This window comes from Argopecten irradians, chromosome 1, assembly GCF_041381155.1.
Source record: "Argopecten irradians isolate NY chromosome 1, Ai_NY, whole genome shotgun sequence".
NCBI classification, from domain to species: domain Eukaryota; kingdom Metazoa; phylum Mollusca; class Bivalvia; order Pectinida; family Pectinidae; genus Argopecten; species Argopecten irradians.
In genome coordinates, this window is record NC_091134.1 from 46,786,915 (window position 1) to 46,799,615 (window position 12,701).

Below are 12,701 nucleotides of genomic sequence, written 5' to 3' on the forward strand. Positions count from 1 at the left end.
ATGTATATGATTCGGGGGACGTTTAAAGCAAACACTAGCCATAGTGAAGCTACTGTCTGAAAACGTTCCGATTATTCCTATTTACTGGTGTATTCGTTACAATCATTTTAGTAACAAATTCAGTTAAGTGAGTCCCAATTTGTAACAAAAACAGCTTTAACAAATTGGTACATGGCAGTAATAGTCTACATTGCAATAAAATGGCTAGCCGTAGTGAATGCTTGCCTTGACATCATACATGTATATAGTGGCATTTTGAATTTGGACTTTTTTGCATATTATTTGTTCACCACACTTCGAACCCTACACAAAGCAACTTTATGCACACCTTTTGCAAATAAGAATAATATTATTCATATTAACATGGCATAATGAAGATTAGATAATATCCTTTCAATTCAATTCTTTTATTACCTTAGGCCATTTGGCCTATCGGCTACAAACAAGCATATACATTTACACAATAACACATATTCTAAAGAATACATTTGACAAAATACTAAAGCGGTGCGTATTTTCCAAAAAAAGTAACCATATGAATTAAATACATACAATGTAAACAGAATAACCAATATATAATACTTTGAATTAGATATTGCACCTTAAGTTACAATATGGAGTTATATGTACTAAAATTACACCTGTACAAATGACAAAAAAGGAACATGCGGACGAACGGACTGATTGAAGGACACGAAAATATCGGATAGAGAGAAGCACTTAGAAGACAAAAACATTTCAGTAATAATGTAATTACACAATTCTACGTTTATGGGCTTCTACTATAAATCTTCAAAGCAAATTAAATTCTTTCTGACTCTTTGAGTTTAATAATTCGATAACTTTATGAACTGATGGCTTGTGCCAATAATATTTCTTTATATATTTCACCCTAATATCAGAATAAAAGTGGCAGACAAGAAGAAAATATGATATTCATCTGCAACATCTAATAATAAATACAATATTGACAATATCTGTAACACCTTTCTACATTACTGTATCTCCCGGATTCTACAGCTAAATTGTGCGCAGAAAGACAAAATTTCGTAATCATAATTCTTCGTTGATTTGGTAATGGTTTAGTCAAATAGAATTGCAAAGTCACTTTATCAACCATATGCCTATAAAGATCACATTTACTTGAGACTTGTATAAAATTAGAAAAAATTTGATTAGCCAGATCTTCAATTATCTGTTTAATAGAGGTAAAAGATAGATATCAACCAAAACCTAGCTCGTCCAAACATAACCAAAACCTAGCTCAAATAATTTACGCTTTAGAAATACTAACCAATTTTGCTTAGAATGTTCCTTCGCCGTTTCCATGTAAAGAAAGTTATAGACCTCAGATAAGATACAATTTTCTGATTTTAATAATTTAAACCAATATTTTAACATTCTACACAGTTGTGCATTAGCCTGTGACTAACGTCCAAGTTCAATGTATACCATATCGTTACATGTGGATTTCTTTACACCAAGTAAATTTTTGCAAAATTCCAAATGAATTTTTTCTACCTCAACCGATTTATTAATTCCCCATATTTCACACCAATAGAAAAGAACACTACAAACATATGAATCGAAAAGGTGAAACATAGTATTGATATTCAAACTCATATTATTACATTTGGAGCGAAGAGCAAATAGAGCTTTACGTCCCTGTTCAGCCACGTGTTTAGACATAAAACTAAGTTTATTGTTGAATCGGAAGAGGGCGCCTAAATAACAAAATTGATCAACTACAGAAAGCTGTTCCCCATTGAAAGTCCAAATTTCGTTTCCTTTAACTATACCGCCATTACGAAAAACGACAATCTTAGTTTTTTCTGTATTAACTGTTACTTTCCATTTATCTGCATATGTTTGCAATTCTCCAAACTCATAGCTAGGAGCACCATTTTCAATAAAGCTATTCTCAAAATCGTTTATAAACAAAGAAAAAAGCGGGGGGGGGGGGGGACAAAATTTCCCCTTGCATTATACCTACGTTATTAGAGAAAAATTTGAACAGTTTCCATTTACTAAAACACAAGATTTAACAGATGTATAAAGAGATTTGACCGTTGCCAAAAACTTTCCACGAATACCTAATTTGGACAGCTTGTACCAGAGACTTGCTCTATCTACATAGTCAAAAGCTTTACGAAAATCTACAAAACAATAATAAAGACGTTTTCTTTTAGACAAAGTTTTTGCAATAATAGTTTGTAAAGCGAAAAAAGCATCAACATACAATGCTGATATTGTTTATCTTTATTCACCAGGTAAGAGAGTGCGAGCCTGGTTCTTGTACAAGAGGGAGCGCCCAGTAAAAGTAACGTTGTAGCTTCAGCACAGGTAACCAGGAAGGTGGACCAGCACGTACGGCATTTGTCGGCATATAACGTCCAAACGGCGATGCAGTAAAGCATTGAGGCACAACCCATCGTGTTTTCAGCTTTACGTTTTTTCCTGAAGATGTTGTGGTCGCTACGTAGTGTAAGATATACTGCTATATTCTGAGCAAAAATGGAATGCGTGTGTGATCTTATTATTTCTTAAAGAAAACATTGGTTTTGTTAATTATGCGAATATTCATACGAATAAGACAACCAATTTTGCTGAAATTCCGATAAAATTACATTTTGCGTCAAATTGGTGCCTTTGATTTCTAATATGTCAAAATCAAGAAAAAAAACATATTATTATATTACATTATATCATGTTATTCCATTTGTAACTTTGGAACGAACTCCTAATTCAAAAAATCTTTATTAAAAGATAAGATCCCAAATTTAGTCGCCCTTTCTCCCGCTAACTACAATATATATTTCATGATGCAGAAGGCGACATAAACCATAAGATCCCAGATATATATCGCTTTAAGAATGTAGTCTCATGGTAAGGGAGACAGATCATGATTTTTTCATACAGACGCTTGAGTTATGACAGTGCCCCAAGCTCTTCAAGCATTTGAATGACCGCGATTTGATTAATACCCCCTTTTCTGAAGTTTGAATTTATGAATAAATTATTTTATTAGTTTTAAAAATAACAACACAAATAATCCTATCAATCTTAAATTGCTATTTTATGGTAAATATATATTGATTAAACATTGTTAATCATTTTAAAACTAAAACTATTGACATCTAGGCTATATTGTAACAGAAAATTCTGCAGTGAATGTATAAAAAGTATATATAATAGGGGAGATAACTCTATTGTGAATCCCGTCTTTTTCAATGAAAAATGAAGATTTTTTGGTGCTAAAAATGCTCTATCTTGACAAATTGTGGTTCAATTTTCTTGAAAATTGACTGATTAAAAGCAACTTTGTCACTTTTTAGTCTGTTATTTTTCTATAAAAATTGAACTTCACAATTTTGATTTATTTTCATTTTGGTGAGAATGTTTTAGGTAATTTACTTGCGTCTTTTTTACCTAATTTCCTCCAAAAATGATCACTAGAAATTAATTATGACGAGAAGTAAAGCATTTTTAAAAAAAAAAGGATTGATATATATCACGTCAATTAAACAATATATATATATCGTAGAACATTTTGTTAATTATTTTCATTTACGGGGCGGATTTAGTACAGACTAATGCTGATTTTTCATGTGCAAATCTACTCAAAAATGGCAAATTTGAATATTTATTCAGAAAAAATAGATGGTTCAATTTCTTCGAAACTTTGACAGAAGATGCATAACAACATATTTACTTCATAAATCAAATATGAAAAATATTGAACTACAGGAAAATTTTGGGGAATGTGAGACTAGTCGCTTAAATAGGCCTACTCCATTCATGGTATCATAAGAGGTGACTAAACTTCCTAACTGACTCTCCGCTTCTTAACTTCTCCCTTCACATGGCCTCACTTTTGGCCATGCGTCCCTGTAAGGAGACACTAAATATTCTATAAAAGTGACAGTTTCCGCTCCTTTTGGATTGTCGTCAGACTCATCCTACAGTATCAGCTGAGTATTAAGGGTGACACACACGCAGTCTCCTGCCACCGAGCGTTTCGTCTTTCCACAGTCACTTGCTCACGTAAGTAGGTCACCGGTCCACATTGAAAGCATCACAAACAAAAGTGACAAAAACATCCATCCAACATTTAAAGCACAATCTCCTTGATCCTCTTTGCATTCTTGCTGAAATAATCACTTGAAAGTTATGCCGATAAATTGATTGTAGAGTGAGGATTGTCGGAGGTACGAACCCCTCCATTTGTTTCTAATCACAGTCTAGAAAACGCTTGAATTGTTACGTTTGACTTTCGCCGCGTCATCAACTTTCAAACTGGCGTAGGGGAAGCAACTCATATTTAAAAATATGCATTTCATTTAATTTGAAGTATTAAAACTATTTAAGTTATTTTTACACAAAAATTAACAAGTAATATATAGTTTTACGGTAAGGAAATGGTATATTAACTTGAAAATAATGTGTTTAAATTTTGAAGCGAGGGCGAGAGCCGCCATATTGCACCATAATGACTTTACTGACCCCCTATAAAGTGATAGGGGGTCACCACGTGACGGCTTTCCGCCAATCATTTGTGGACATTTCTGTCCGAGGTGCGATAAATTCTATAAAAGTGACAGTTTCCGCTCCTTTTGGATTGTCGTCAGACTCATCCTACACACAGGGACTTGTAACGTAGGTTGTGAGAAAGTCTGTTGTGTATACATGTGTACTATATACTATATAAAAGGACAAGGGAACCAACGGCTCGCTTGGAAGAGGTACACCTGCCTCTACAAAAGTCGCCCGTATTCCGCCAAACATTGATAAATATGTACATATTTAATACCAATATATTCTTAAATAAATTTTCGACATGGAAAACACAACTTCAAACACGAAATAATATATTAACATACCTTAATTTCACTATGAACGTGGAAAATGCAGTCAGATATCACCGATGTCGTTTTGCCTGTCCACTGAAATCTAGGTTAAACACGTTTGTGTGGATATTGTGTACCCCATACCCGGACCTGGACTGGAAACACCATATACCCGGTGTCTGTACACTAAACGCTACAATATCAATGTGGTAACGGTCAAGTACAACATTAGAGTCTCCATATAAGTTAGATTCTTCAATTAATGATATATACATCTCAAATAAAGGTTCTTCTAAGAACCTAAACCGTGAAACTTAATTTATACAGAGTCTGAGTACAGAATTTCAGTGTAGTATCGGGTAAGGGCGAGTACACCAAAAAGGTACCCATCATCAATTACAATATGGCGGATTATACGAACAAGAGTCGAGTGCTGGATAAAAAAAGTGTGATTCCTCGCTTAGCTGTTGGATTGGATTAATGAAAGAGTTATCAGAGATAGCCTATTTGTATTTGCAATGGGAAAATATCACCAGAAAGTGAAATGAATGCATACAAAATTTGTTACCAGGGAATATGAGTGCTTTTGACCTAGATTTCAGTGGACAGGCAAAACGACATCGGTGATATCTGACTGCATTTTCCACGTTCATAGTGAAATAAAGGTATGTTAATATATTATTTCGTGTTTGAAGTTGTGTTTTCCATGTCGAAAATTTATTTAAGAATATATTGGTATTAAATATGTACATATTTATCAATGTTTGACGGAATACGGGCGACTTTTGTAGAGGCAGGTGTACCTCTTCCAAGCGAGCCGTTGGTTCCCTTGTCCTTTTATATAGTATATAGTACACATGTATACACAGTAGACTTTCTCACAACCTACGTTACAAGTCCCTGTGATCCTACAGTATCAGTTGAGTATTAAGGGTGACACACACGCAGTCTCCTGCCACCGAGGGTTTCGTCTTTCCACAGTCACTTGCACACGTAAGTAGGTCACCGGTCCACATATAACACACTGATTCATAAGTATACTTTTTTAAAAGCTAACTTTGTAGCATCAGAACTAGTCTTTGAATTAGAAGAGGTTACATCTTGGACTCAAAGCTGCACATTGGGTGACGCGGCTCGTTCATATGTTTCCTGAAGTCGGCGTCTCACCACAAATTAGTTGACTATCACTGTACTACGCGGCAAAACAGCAAAATAGACCTAAATTGATTACATCTATATACAAAGGAAATCTTGCATTTAACACATAAGTCGACCACATCAGGGTGTCAACAGTATCCAAAGTATTGTTTTAAGCCGAATTCTGTCTGTGATCGATTGGAGTTTTTATCATTACATTAACTGGATTTGCCACTGTCGTTTTATTAATCCTAGAAGGGAAATACTATTATAAAGGTGCCCAAACCACATTTTCGTTGACACTAACTGTCTATTAAATTCACGTGAAAACATTTTATCAAACACCCGGACATATTTTGGCTAGCCTTCGACCCAGATTAACTAGTTTGCCGAGACGTCATATGTCACTTAGAAGCTTCAGGGGCTTTACTAAATGTCGTTCTCTCAAAGCATGGTCTCCTTATTGCGTTTTGTCTAGCAGTTCCATTTTTTAATTTGATAAGCCGAAGAGTACTTGCATTGGTTAAGTTATAGATGTATTTGTGACTTTTAACCGAACGGTCTTCGCTGTCTAAATTGAACGAAGATAAAGTTAGTAAATGGGACGCTACACCGGAAATACAGGATAATACGGGTTCAGATCACGAGATTTGGGGGAGTGTAACTTGATAACAATTTCTTTTTCGTGTAAAGTACTGATCTGTACTACATGTCCATGTCGTTGGCACTCCACAAACGGAGTTATAATAAACAGCAGTATGTCTTAAAGATTTCTTATATATCAGGCTAAGTTCAGGCGGGGGCTGCTGCTCGGTGTCTTTGGCAACATTCTTTAACGAGAGCACTATAAAATGGAAAGGTGTTTCGCTATCACAAGGACACACAACACAGACATCTACAGCAACACAGCGCATACAGAGGAGGCCGTTAATAACCAACCAACACACTTTCCACAGTGCAGATCATGGTAAGTTTAGATATCGCAATGCAAGCATATTTTCTGATTCTGGCAAGCGGAAACGCATCCCGCTTGCATCAATTGCACTACATATTCATCCATCCTATGCATTGCGAAACAATACGAAAAATCCGACACATCAACGTAAAACAATCTCAGTTATATCGAACATTAAATGGACATCATAGTACACGTCTTTTGCTAAGCTTTTAACGTATTACTGCCTCTCTATTGGCCTATAACATGGACGATGTTTTAATAACGAGCCCTTTTTAATCTTACGAAATGCGCCTAATCTTGCAAATAGCACTGACATTATCAAAATTTGAATGTATTTGCGTAACCTGTCCGATGTTATACTAGGCCTAACTTAGTTTCATCCTAGCGATATAGCGATAATACGCCAGACGAGAAGGAAACGGTCCACCTACCAACTGACTGAGTATGGTACCTGCTAATTCCAGAACCTAATGAGAACTCTGTTAAAATTTAATCCAAGGTCAAAACGTGAATACATCACGAAGCTATTTAACGTATTACATCCACAATGGTATGTTCTATATGTAGCTTTTTTACCGCCCCCAATTTGTCATGGCCAGAAGTCGCTGTTACATTATGTAAGGCATGTTCGCTTAGTAACACACAGAGAGCCTTGCTACCAGACGGCACTAAGTAATGGCCGCTACTGCCTCCACCAGACGGGAGCGATGGTAATGGATGCGGCTCAGACGTTTACGGTGTGTATTAGACAAGGGGGAGACGTATTAATTACTAAACACAACCTGTTATTAATTGACCATCTGAACCAAGTAACGAATTTACCAAGCTTATTCACAGCACACTGAAGCGTGAATAATGATGAGTCCGAGAACTGGTTAACTGTGGACTAGCTTTAGACATGCCCGATTTACCTCGGTCGAGCTTCATAAAATAGGACGAGGGCGCTTGATATACAGAAAGCCCTGTCCTGCTGGAGTCGATTGATTCTAAATGCAATGCTTGCAGTTCGACTGGCTCTGCAGTTTGTGCTTGCTGTTACAACGGTCTGCTACTATATATATTTGTATCTAGTTTAATAGCAGGCTTGTTCGTGCTTGTTTCAATGGAACTCGTTCATGTTGTTGTGTGACCCTTGATGTGACAAAGGTTTCAAATCGTGGTTGTAGGTAGTCGAAACACTTTTTTTCTAAAAGATCTTGTTCTTTTTCCTGGTGCGCTCAAATCTAATTTCTCAAATTTACCTTATATTATCTATTTAGGCCTCCAATTATGTCATCAACAAGTTATCTGTAACCTCGAAGCCCTGCCGACGTAAACTAATTCGCCGGCGTAGGTCAGATTGTGTTTGGTCTATTTTTGTTTTATATATTTACACCCAAAAGATCATGGGCAACATTTACTTTTATTAGTCAAGTGGGGTAGACGTTTTGTAATCTCCTTCACAATGTGTAAGTCTGCATCAACTACTAATTCCAATCGGTAATCATAAATCTCGGAAAAGGTACGGGAATCGATGTTTTCCAGAACGACAAAACGATTTCTCCAAAATCATAATTTACCCAATTCTGCATATTTTCCGATTCAAAACAGTCAGTCAGTAATGCTTTACTGTGAAGTATGATTCCATTAAAAGGTGTTATCTTCGGAAGCATGTTTCAGTTGGACAACACTACAAAATTGTCTATAGTCCGTACCATATTAGTCTTCCACACATGACGTAAAGCAATACTTAACTTAGAGAACTGTCTATAGTCCGTACCATATTAGTCTTCCACATATGACGTAAAGCAAAACTTAACTAAAACCAGAAATATAAAATTGGAATTTCTATGAGAAGCCGCGCCATGACACTACTGGTAACGACCACCAAACCGATTCCCTATAATGTAAGCGATAGGCGTACTGAAGCCTTACCATATAATTATCTACCGCGAAACCTACTCGTCTGGTCGTTATCCAGATCTCCAGTTCACCGAACACTTACTTAGCCAGTCTAACAATGCTTTAGATACATGTACATATATGTCACTAGATAAATTCGTAATGAAGCCTTCCGATTGACAAGATCATGTAAATCAATTGGTTTATGCAGATCCTTTTTTATTCGTGAACGCTTACCGAATTAATTTTCCAGATTGTAAGATATCTGCGGGCAAAAAGGGAAAATATAACCTGTTATTTTAATTAGAAATTTAGAGCCATGCAACAAAAATGTATTAGATACACAAAGCAATAATATAATGAACGTTTGACATAAGCTACACCATTCTCTATTTTGTGTCATTAGAACCCCATAAGTTTGACTGAAGATGTAGTTTACTTAATTTATTGGGCATATCTTGAGCTTGTGATGAACTGGTAATCTAAAAAATAAAAAATAAAAAATAAAAATTAGATTTCCGACTGAGTAGTAACGTTTATATAAGATGAAACAATCATAGTGATGAAGCGACGCCTAGCGGAGAGTAGAAACATTATGTTAGATGATTCCGTAAGTTTTCAGTTGACACTTTAATCACTGGTGAGAAAGGGTGATGGCAAATTTCAATTGTCGATACTACCGGAAGTTCGGTAGCAGCGACCACCCCCGGAGACAATTTCCTTCAACAAGGTACACAACACGCGATATAAAGCTCTGTAATTGTTTTCCGTGCGTCGTAACCTTGATCCGATAGAATTGATGATGTTATAATGGTAAATTTACCAGCTGTTGAATCAGATCTTGCTCTCTAAATTCACGTGAAAGGATGATAGCATGTCTACATCGCTGCGTGCAGAATACCATACTAGGAAATGTAGCGGAAATCAACAATTGGTTTCTTTCAAGAATGATTGTCGTAAAATCTATACTCGCGTAAGTTCCCATCCCGATGTAGTGTTTACAATACCCAGGTCTCTATTTAAAACATTTAGTTGCACGTGAATATTCACTGTAATGTTCTAAAAGGTACTTAAGCGCCACATTCACTTGATTTACGGATGTCAATGAAATTGGAGATGCGTCGTGTTACTTTTAGCAAAAATAGGCATCTCTAATTCAGAATACACCTATATATAAAAAGCTTATCATTACATAAGATTATTTTTCTAGATTTTAAACAGCGAAGAACATACAGGGTGTCCCAAAAAACATGTCCTCACTTTGACGGGTAATAAATTTTGCAATTATAATTTTTTTTTTTTAAATTCAAAATGATTTGGAAAGCAGGAGTATCCAAAGTAAACTTAATTGGGTACAAATGTACAGATTATTTCGTCATTATATGTGATATGGTCATAATAGAAATGATGACATCATCGATGATGTCACATTTTGATGACTTTCTAGTACCATGAAGAATCAGGCTCAAGCTATTGGAATCTACAATGCGGTCAGAAAATCCCCTACTTTAGTAAATAAAATGTTATGAAAATGTCACCCAGGTATGCTGTCTATCTCCAGGAAGTAGATTTACAGAATTGTAAGGTGGTGAGGAATTTCAGGGACAGAATTCATCATGTCATCAAAAAGAAGGGCGAACACCTCGCGCCCATTCTTTAACTGAAAGTTATTGATTTTCTGAACAAATCGCAAAATTAGAGAGATATGACTTTCTCACAACTTTCAATGTAAGTTTTAACAAAAAGATATTTGTCCGGGTTGTTATATATCGTTGTACAGAGTAGATCACTACCTTTCTAATGGTAAATAGATCAAATTCCTCCTTCTATCAAAACAGTTTTTATAAAGCGTCAAACTCGGGACATGTTTTTTGGGACACCCCGTACATGTATTCATATACTCGACAAGTAATACCATAACTTACTGCAAACTGCATCGTGACATCGTGTTACCACTCTACCACACTTATTTTACAAAAACCTTCCAAAGTGAAACTGTGAATTAAAAGCAAAACTAGCAGTAATAGGAAAGACATTTCAAAAGTAGATAACAATCAATAAACATTATAATACATGTCGGGCGACATTTCTCAAACTCGTTCCGCTATTTTAGACCCACATTCGGTAATAAGCCCTCCCCTTGAAATGCCTTTATTCTCAAAGGGAAACAACGGATCTTATCGTTGTATGGTATTTTATTACTAATGTATTTGCTTTATCAAGTAATAAAAACCATAACTAAGTGTTTAATACCGATGATCATACAAGTATGTTTTGTTCAACATGTTCATTAAATTTGATATCATTTGTGATGGGTGGGGAGGTTCCCGATATAAATGGTGGTTAGGATCTGACATTTATAGCTAACAATTTCATCCAACAACTGGAAGGGGTATTTATACGGGTAGTTATTACCCGTAGCTCGGTTATTTTTACAGAGTTCGATTTTTTCCAAAACGAACACCTTGAAGTTAACAAAGGACAAAGGTTTTTAATAAAGCAATATCAATTCAACCGATTGAGGCATTAGTTCACCTTCTGAGATTGTGCTATATCGCCCTTTCATTTTGATGTGGACGACGTACATGGAAAATCGTTCGCACTCGTCGCCCTGTGACATTAACTTTGAAGAAAGCGTTAAATCCCGACAAAAAACGTTCCGTTCTTTAAACTATTCCCCTGATTACAATACATTTTAGTAAGTGGCCATAACTCAAGTGCTAAACAAGCTTTCGGTTCCCTGTCTTTATGATGCTCACATTGCCGTAAAAATTCTCAAGTGGCCGGCTAATCCGGTCAAAATCGCCACATTAGGTAACCACTAAATAACAGTTCGCGGACTTAAATGTTGTTTTTTACGACATGTCGCGACCAATTTACGATAGCAGCCTCACCAATCACAGAGCTTGATAGCCTTTCCTGCGGAAGTTATGTATTTGTAGTTCAGTAAGTTTGACCTCTGCGCATGACACCTTCATTATTGACTTGGAATTTTAGAATTTACACTTCTAAACAAAATGTGTGATTTATCCAATAATTACTTAACATGATAGAAGAATATATTTTTATTTTCCGTTTTTACAACATAATAGTAACTAAAATGCTATTTAATGTCTCAAACTGCTGTTACACATATTTGATTCATATTTATCAAATGGATTAAGCGCCCTTAAGATCAAGTACTTTACGAGCGGTTCAAACCTATTAAAGCTTCACATACTGTATACAAATTAATAGGCATGGGAAGACGGTATTACGATGTTCTCTTTCATTTGATTTAGGCGATATCTATATAGCTTTGTTATCGAGGCGATGTTCTGGTGGTTATCAATGGAGGAAAGCTGCAATCCAGCAACAAAATCACTAAGGTTCGATCTTTCAATTTAGTCACACGAGTTTAAGATATCTGAATAACAATTGGTAGAAAAAGCGTGTAGCATTTATTTACAGTTTTGATCTTATCACCTTTCAAATTTAAAGGTGCAGTTCTTATCAATTTGGCTTCCGGTTGCCAGACGTAGAAGCCATATTAGAATCAAGAGCCCCGAAGGCTTAGCGATATAACTGCTGTACTGGAAAAAAGGATATAGAGTTACTTTGAGTTTTCTATATTTCATTATTATATGAGTTCTCGACTGGAAATAAAACTCAATTAAAAAAAAAAGAATTGGAGTTCGGTTTGTCTAGCACCGACGGCTTCTAACGTTACAAGAAAACATAAGGTGCTTCCTGGTCACATACGTACACGCTGTCAACATCTAGTTATACAGGTCTGGGTCACAATAGGCATACGCCTGAAAGATATTATATTATACGTCATGGTAATATTTTCCGGTCATTTATTATTATTAGGACAACTTATAGATTATCTCTTAATA

At 35.7% G+C, this 12,701-nt stretch overlaps 1 pseudogene; it reads right to left on the bottom strand.

The window, feature by feature from the left end:
- Window positions 1-438: 438 nt before the first annotated feature.
- LOC138328759 (uncharacterized) overlaps window positions 439-12,701 on the bottom strand; it is a 73,622-nt pseudogene continuing 61,359 nt past the window's right edge.